General features: G+C 37.6%; 1 pseudogene; it reads left to right on the top strand.

Moving 5' to 3' along the window:
* Positions 1 to 3611: 3611 nt before the first annotated feature.
* Positions 3612 to 5536, top strand: LOC140851192 (uncharacterized; annotated as a pseudogene).
* Positions 5537 to 7715: the final 2179 nt, after the last annotated feature.

The following is a 7715-nucleotide window of genomic DNA, read 5'->3' as shown; positions in this document are numbered from 1 at the left end:
AAGGCAGCTTTATTTGCTTGTCTAATGGATAGGCTTCACAAACTTTATTACATAGATCGTAACTGCTCAAGAAAATCAAATCTAATTTAGACAAATTTTTTATGACATCATAAAAGCAATGTCCAAGCCGAAAATGCCATAAAATGGATAACTCAGATGAATCAACAGACGTAATGAGGATTAGGAGGCCTTTAGAATTCTCCTTTATGGTGTATAACCTCCCTCTTCTGCATCCTTCAGTGTCGGTTGCCTGGAAAACTCGTTCCTTCAAGAAGACAGATGAAGGAGTAAAGGTGCATTCTGAGTTGTTATCATTAATAAATTGAGAAATAGATAACAAGCAATATCGAAATGTTGGAACCAGAAAGACATTCTTTAAAACCAATTTACCATCGGTAGTGTCAATACTCACATCCCCAACATGTGTTATCTTATGCCTAGTTCCATCTCCTGTTATGATATATCCATTTACTACGTAGGGCATAAGTGAGCTGAATTTACCTGATATGTTTGCAATATGATTGGCTGCACCAATATCCAAGATCCATGTATTGTCCTCCTGACCTGAAAAATTCATTGGCTATAAATTGGAAGTCAAGGCTACAGCATTCTGATCCGCAGAAGGTTCATTATTGAAAGACTGCTTCTCATTCTCATAGTGAGCATAGTTGGCAACAATATGTTGTAGATGCCAACAGTTGCAAGAGTTATGATTCATATGCCCACAAAATTGACAAACTACATTTGCCTGATCAGAAATTTGGTTTCCTCTGCCTTTACCAATAAGAACTCTTTTGACTTCCTTGAAAGTTTTGATTTTGGTTGAAATTATTTTCCCAAACGGATGGTGTGATAACCCGGCCCGTTGGGCCTAAAGCCCACTAAGCCCACCTAGAAAAAAAAAAAAAAGAGGGGGGAGAAGAAGACTCCCGATCGGAGTCTTCTCCTTCCCCGATTCCAATCAGGAATCAGAGTCCTAGGGCCATTAAAGGACCCTAGGATGAGCCCTATAAGAATCTCCCTCCTCTCCTCTAAAAGAGGACATAACAATCACCGTCGATCGCCGGAGTTCCTCTCCAATTTTTTCGATTGAAGCCACGGCCCCTCGACTCGTGCTCGCCGCGATTTCACGCCGGTGGGAGTCATCATAGGCTGTGGTAAGTCCTTCCTCCTCTTCCTCTCATCTTTCCCTTTTTTTCGTGCCGGTGGACATGACTGTCGGTGACAGAAGTCGTCGGATTTCGTCGAAAAAGGAAGCCATGTTCAGCCTCTCCCTTTTTCTGGTTTTTAAGGTGCCGACGGTCACCGTCGACCGCCGGCTCTGGCCTCTCCGAACTCAGGAGGGTCGCCCCTTACCGTCGACCACCGTCGGACAAGGTACAGCCATGAACGGCCGATCAAAGATAAGGGGACCTCTAGGTCCCCTATTTCGGCCAAAGAAGGCCACGGGAAAAAGAAAAGAAAAAAGAAAAGAAAAAAAAAGAAAAAAAAAGAAAAAGCAAAGAAAAGAAAAAATATATATATAATAATAATAATAATAATAATAATAATAATAATAATAATAATAATAATAAATAATACACGTGAGAGAAAGTTTCTCTCATCCCTCTCTAAAGTCTTTCTCTCTCTAGAATTGAACTTTCTCTCTCTACTTTCTCTCTCTAAAAATTTTTTCTCTCTAAGAAACCCTATGGATCTCCTATTAGGCCATCTTCTCTACTCTTAAGAACCTATGACCTTAAATCGGTTTAGAGCCGAAGGGGGAGATTTATTGGACTGATCATCAAATCGACATCTCCTTATATTATGTAATTTTATTAAATATATGAAATAAAATTTATTGATGATTTAATATTTTAAATAGGACTGTCCGATTCTTTTAAGGAAGATTAAAAGGTCCAGGACGATCGAAGTATGTAGATCTTAGCTCCTTATTTATTTTTAAATCTTCATGATTTTCATGCATATGATCTCTTATTGATGAAGTCATATTTTTCGTAAAATCAAGATCTGCATATGTGATATGAAAAAGCATGTTTATTATGAGCATTGACTGCATGAATGTATTTTATAAAAGTTGCATGATTATGAAACATGAGATTTTATTCTATATTTATGTATGATTTAAGAAAAAGATATAAAGATTTTAAAAGCTCTCAGATAGCTATGAATGAATTCCTTCAGAAAGGTCGACATCCGAAGCTAGCATCCACACGAAACATGGCCCTGCCAGCGGGTATAAAGTTAGCACATGAATTAAGAACTCTGTCGATTAAGAAACATGGCCCTGTCACGGGTATAATAGTGACCTTAGCACGAACATCTATGAGCAATATTTTTGAGACATGACACAAATACATGACAGAAATGATTTATGATTCATGATTGTGAAATATACATGATTTATGCATGCATGATGAGCTTATAACTTATTTTATTATACATTCTATGAAATATTTATTTTTATAATAATTCTTATTTGCTAAATGATGCATTATCATAGAAAACTTATGCTTGATCCTGTAAGAAAGTGGAAGTCTACTTACTGAACTAGTGTAGCTCATATTCTTTTTGTTTTCTTTTCTTTGTACAGAGAAATAAGGCTAGGACTGGTGAAAAGGGAATCCAGGCTTGGGAATCAGCAAAGCAAGCTTGAAAAATTTTGTACTAGAAATTCAGTTTATGGATTGTAGCTATTATGAATTTTGAGGCTTGGATTATTTCATCTTTGGATTTAGATGCTCTGAACCAGTTTTGGTTTAATTAAATATTTGAATTGAACTTTATCATTACATTTAGATATGATGCACCTGTTATTATATTAAGAAGATAAATTTTGGCTTCGTGTTATCGTGGGTCCATCCCTCGATGGCATGGCTGTGTTATGTCCCGGATTCGGGACGTGACATTTTTATGATATCAGAGCGATAGGTTTAATCAAGGATAGAACTTAAAACCTAACAGTGGGTAGTTAGGTTACGCATAGTTAGACTCTAATTTAAATTATTAACTGTACTACAACTCTATTATAAAATAATATAATAATGTTGACATTTAACTAGGAAGCGATGAGCGACAGGGAGGGCGAGACCTTGGCAAATATGGCTGCTAGGACAAAAGGAGCAAGAGGAGCAAGATTGACATCACGGGGAGCTGTCAATCAACCAGTTGAGCGGGCTCCTGATGCATCGGCCACTCAGGCGGACATTGCTGGTATATGTCAAGTAGTAGCTCAGCTTATCCAGCAGCAGGCACAAACTGCTCCTCGACCTATATTATCTACGGAGTCATACTACGAGAGATTCAGAAGGCTCAACCCACCTCTATTTGAGGGTGGATCTGATTATATGACTGCAGAGATATGGATTCGAGAGATGGAGAAGATGTTTGATGCCCTGCAATACCCTGAGAATGCGAAGGTCAGATTAGCTGTTCCTATGTTAAAAGAAAATGCTGAGTTTTGATGGACTGCAATAAAAGCTGCTTATGGAAATAATGATGATCAGCTCACTTGAGAAGAATTCAAAGAGATATTTTATGATCAGTACTTCTCTGGGACAATGAGATTGATAAAAGAAAATGAGTTTCTAGCCTTAAAGCAAAAGGATGATATGACTGTATTAGAATATGCTAACAAATTTAATGAGCTAGACCGCTTCTGCCCCCAGCTTATGGAGTTCGAAAGGAGTAAAGCCAATAGATTCGAACAAGGTTTAAGATATGAAATTCGGTCCCGTCTATCTTCTCATATTTTTAATAACTACAAGGACGTACTGGAGTGAGCTTTGAAAGTGGAGTCTGAATTGAAAAGAGCAGACCTAGAAAGAGGAGATAGAAAGAGATCGAGATCAGCAGAAAATCTAAGGGATCAGTAGAAAAATTTTAAAAATAATAACTCTGATAAGAAGAAAGAATCTATATCCTACTCATACTGTGGAAAAAATCATAATGGACCTTGTCTCAAGAGAATAGGAGCATGCTTCTTATGTGGCGAGAAAGGACATATGGCTCGTGATTGCTCAAATAAGAAAAAAGATGACTCTAGACCTAACAAACCAGTTGATCAAAAATAGAAAGGAAATGCACGAGTGTTTGCTTTAAACCAGCAGAAGGCCAATGCAAGTGATCAAATGGTGACAGGTACTATCCCAGTCAATTCTATTCATGCTCGTGTGCTATTCGATTCTGGCTCTTCTCACTCTTTTATATCTCTCAAGTTTGCTACTTCTTTGAATTGTGTGTCTGAAAAACTAAATGAATCATTATATGTTAGCACACCTTTTAAAAATATTATTGTTGCTAACATTATTTTTAAGAATTGCATAATCCAAACAGAAGAAAAAGAATTAGCAGCAGATTTGATTCAGTTAAACATGCATGATTTTGACATTATTCTTGGGATGAACTGGTTATCTTCGTACCATGCACATATTGATTGTTTTAGAAAAAGAATGGTATTTCAAATTCCAGATGAACCGCAATTCTTCTTTCAAGGCAAAGTTCATAATACGGAACCCAAACAATCTTTGGGTATTATCTCAATCATGAATGCAAGAAAAGCTTTGAGGAAAGGATGCAAAGTATTTTTGGCTCATGTAGTAGATGTCGAGAAGGAAAAGATAAAGTTGGACGATATCCCAATTGTCAAAAAATTTTTTGATATTTTTTCAGATGAACTACCCGGACTGCCCCCAGATCGTGAGGTTGAATTTAAAATTGATATCACACCAGGAACTGGACCTATATCAAAACCTCCTTATCGGATGGCTCCCATAGAATTACAAGAATTAAAGGATCAACTGCAAGAACTTTTGAATAAAAAATTTGTCCGACCAAGTACATCACCCTAGGGAGCTCCTGTGTTATTTGTGAAAAAGAAAGATGGGAGCATGCGTTTATACATTGACTATCGGGAGTTGAACAAGGTAACTATAAAGAATAAATATCCTCTTCCTCGAATAGATGACTTATTTGATCAACTTTAGGGTGCACAAATTTTCTCCAAAATTGACTTACGATCAAGCTATCATCAACTAAGAATTAGAGATGAAGATATACCTAAGACTGCATTTAGAATCAGGTATGGCCATTATAAATTTTTAGTAATGCCTTTTAGACTAACCAATGCATCGACTGCTTTTATGGATATGATGAACAGAATTTTCAAGTCGTATCTGGATCAATTTATTGTTATTTTTATTGATGATATCCTAGTTTATTCTAAAAATATAGAGGAACATGAGAGACATTTGAGGATCGTGTTTCAGACCTTGAGAGAAGAGAAGCTCTTCGCCAAGCTTAACAAGTGTGAGTTCTTGTTGGATAGTGTTGTCTTCCTCAGCCATGTAATATCTAAGGAAGGAATCTCAGTCGATCCAAAGAAGATAGAAACCGTGGTGAATTGGCCTCGTCCGACTAATGTGACGGAAGTTAGAAGCTTCTTAGGCTTGGCTGGTTATTACAGAAGATTCGTCGAGAGATTTTCTCAAATTGCAATTTCTCTAATCTGCTTAACTCAGAAATGAATAAAATTTGAATGGAGCAATGAATGTGAGCAGAGTTTTCAAGATCTGAAGCAACGATTGATATCTGCCCCAGTTTTTACTTTACCATCTAATAAGGGAGGATTTGTCATTTATAGTGATGCTTACAAGAAGGGATTGGGTTGTGTGTTGGGAATAGTGTCCCAAAGCCAATCGTCAGCCTGTTGACGGTTGTGCTCATTTTTGTATATGTACATGAATTATGAATTAATAAAAATTATTTTGATATTTTTCATCATAAAATATTTCATCTTCTAATGAACTCCTATGTTGTGGTGAAGTCCTTAGGACTATTTAGACTCGACAAAGGAGGATTTGTCGTTTAGTCCTTAAATCTGTTCGCGATTAAATGATACGTTGTTACCAAGGACGACAACATTTATCAAGCATAGGTCATTGTGTGCCATATAGATTGGTTGTCCTCTTAACCAATGAGTGTGGAGACACTGGTATGGCATACAGGTGAGATGTAAGGATACATCTGCACTGAACGTGACCGACTCCGGAGCTATTTCTGCTGTCAAGATTTGCTTCGATGAAATATGGGTATAAATATCCTTTCGATCTGAGACCACCATGGTAACTTGCAAGCAACTCACTGCACTTAGACACTGGACTACCTAAATTTCTAATTTAGTGACGGAAGGCTGCTGGGTGTAGTCAAGTACTTGACTTGTCGGTACGTGTGTCAAGATAGGATTGGCCACTCCAGTTTAGGAGCTGTGTACAGTCGTATTTCAATTTAGCAAAATCTTGGTCAGGGTAGTCCTTGTGAGGAGTCACAGGACTGTTTGAGTTGAGCACGATTCGGATGATCTAATCAGGGTTGACAGTTTAACCCTGAGTCATCCTAAACACAGAGGTCAAAAGGATGAATTATACAGTAACCATATTCACGTAGGTTCTGAGCGTTGCGATTGTGACTATTTAATCTATCTGATCATCGGGTACCATTGCTAGATGGTCACTTCGATTAGTACAGGAATTGGTTCCTGTGCTACCGGCTTAGGTTCAAACCTGTGGGGTCACACACATTAGAGGTTCCATCTGATCTGATGGCTGATGAAGAGTCCTAATGCTCGTAGACTATGAGTCCTACATGTCTGGGACTCTGTGATCGAGAATCAGGATTCTCTGATCACGAGTTCCACACATTTTGGGTATCGGGGTCAAGAGTCCCACTGGTTTGGGACTCTTTGATCAGGGTTACATATCGATGAATTCTGATGCCTGATTACCCATCGAATTTAGACTCAATATTTATGAGAGGTTTAATTAGTGATTTGATCGCTAATTAACTCAATTTGATTGTGTAATTATTTTTGGATCAAGTCCAATTGAATTGGATTCAGTTGGGTTTGACCCGATTAGGTTAAGAGTTGACCTAATCGTCGAGATGGTTTGGTCCCTGATTTGATCCGGGGTTGGGCTTAGTCAATTTTTGATTTGATTAAGATTTTATTGAGTCTAATTAAACCTAATTTAGTTGGATTTAAATTAGTCTAATTGGGCCTAACTTATTTGGTTCAATTAGGTTGGTTTAAATAATGAAACCACCTTGACCCATTCTCCCTGCGCCACCTCACTTCCACTACATCCATTTGAATTCATGAGAAGGAAGTTCTCATGAATTTTTTTCTCACGCAAAGTCCTCCTCACATCCTACTTTAATGCATCAAATGAGTGGATAAGGATGATTAGTTGGCCATTCAAATTCAAAACAAAGTTTGAATTTGAATGAGCAACCGATCTTAGCGCCTTGACCTTATCCTCTTTTAGCACCCCATTTATTACACGAGAAAATATTTCTCATGAAATCACTTATGCACAAATTAAGCCACGCCCTCCTCTTCTCACGTCCTTAGTGGATAGGGATAAATTGATTTTCATTTGATTTCAAAATTTGATTTGAATTCAAATGTGCAATTACTCATCTTTATCCTCTCACGTGGATAAGATGTTTGACATTATTTTTAGAGGAGGAGAAGAGTGGGGCATGTGAAAGAAAAATTTTTGAAGAGAAAATTTGGGCGTGAGGAATCCTTGTGTGCAAGGTGAAGGTCTATATCTTTCCGAGAGAAAAAGAAAGATAAGAAAGAAAAAGTGTACGCAGGATTTCAGTGAGTTCTTCAGGGTTTCAGCCTGGAGTTCGAGAAGTGAGAAGGCGAGTTA

The sequence above is a fragment of the Elaeis guineensis genome, chromosome 8, assembly GCF_000442705.2.
Source record: "Elaeis guineensis isolate ETL-2024a chromosome 8, EG11, whole genome shotgun sequence".
NCBI classification, from domain to species: Eukaryota; Viridiplantae; Streptophyta; class Magnoliopsida; order Arecales; family Arecaceae; genus Elaeis; species Elaeis guineensis.
Note: the sequence above shows the minus strand (reverse complement) of the source record. Positions and strands in the feature narration are given on the sequence as shown.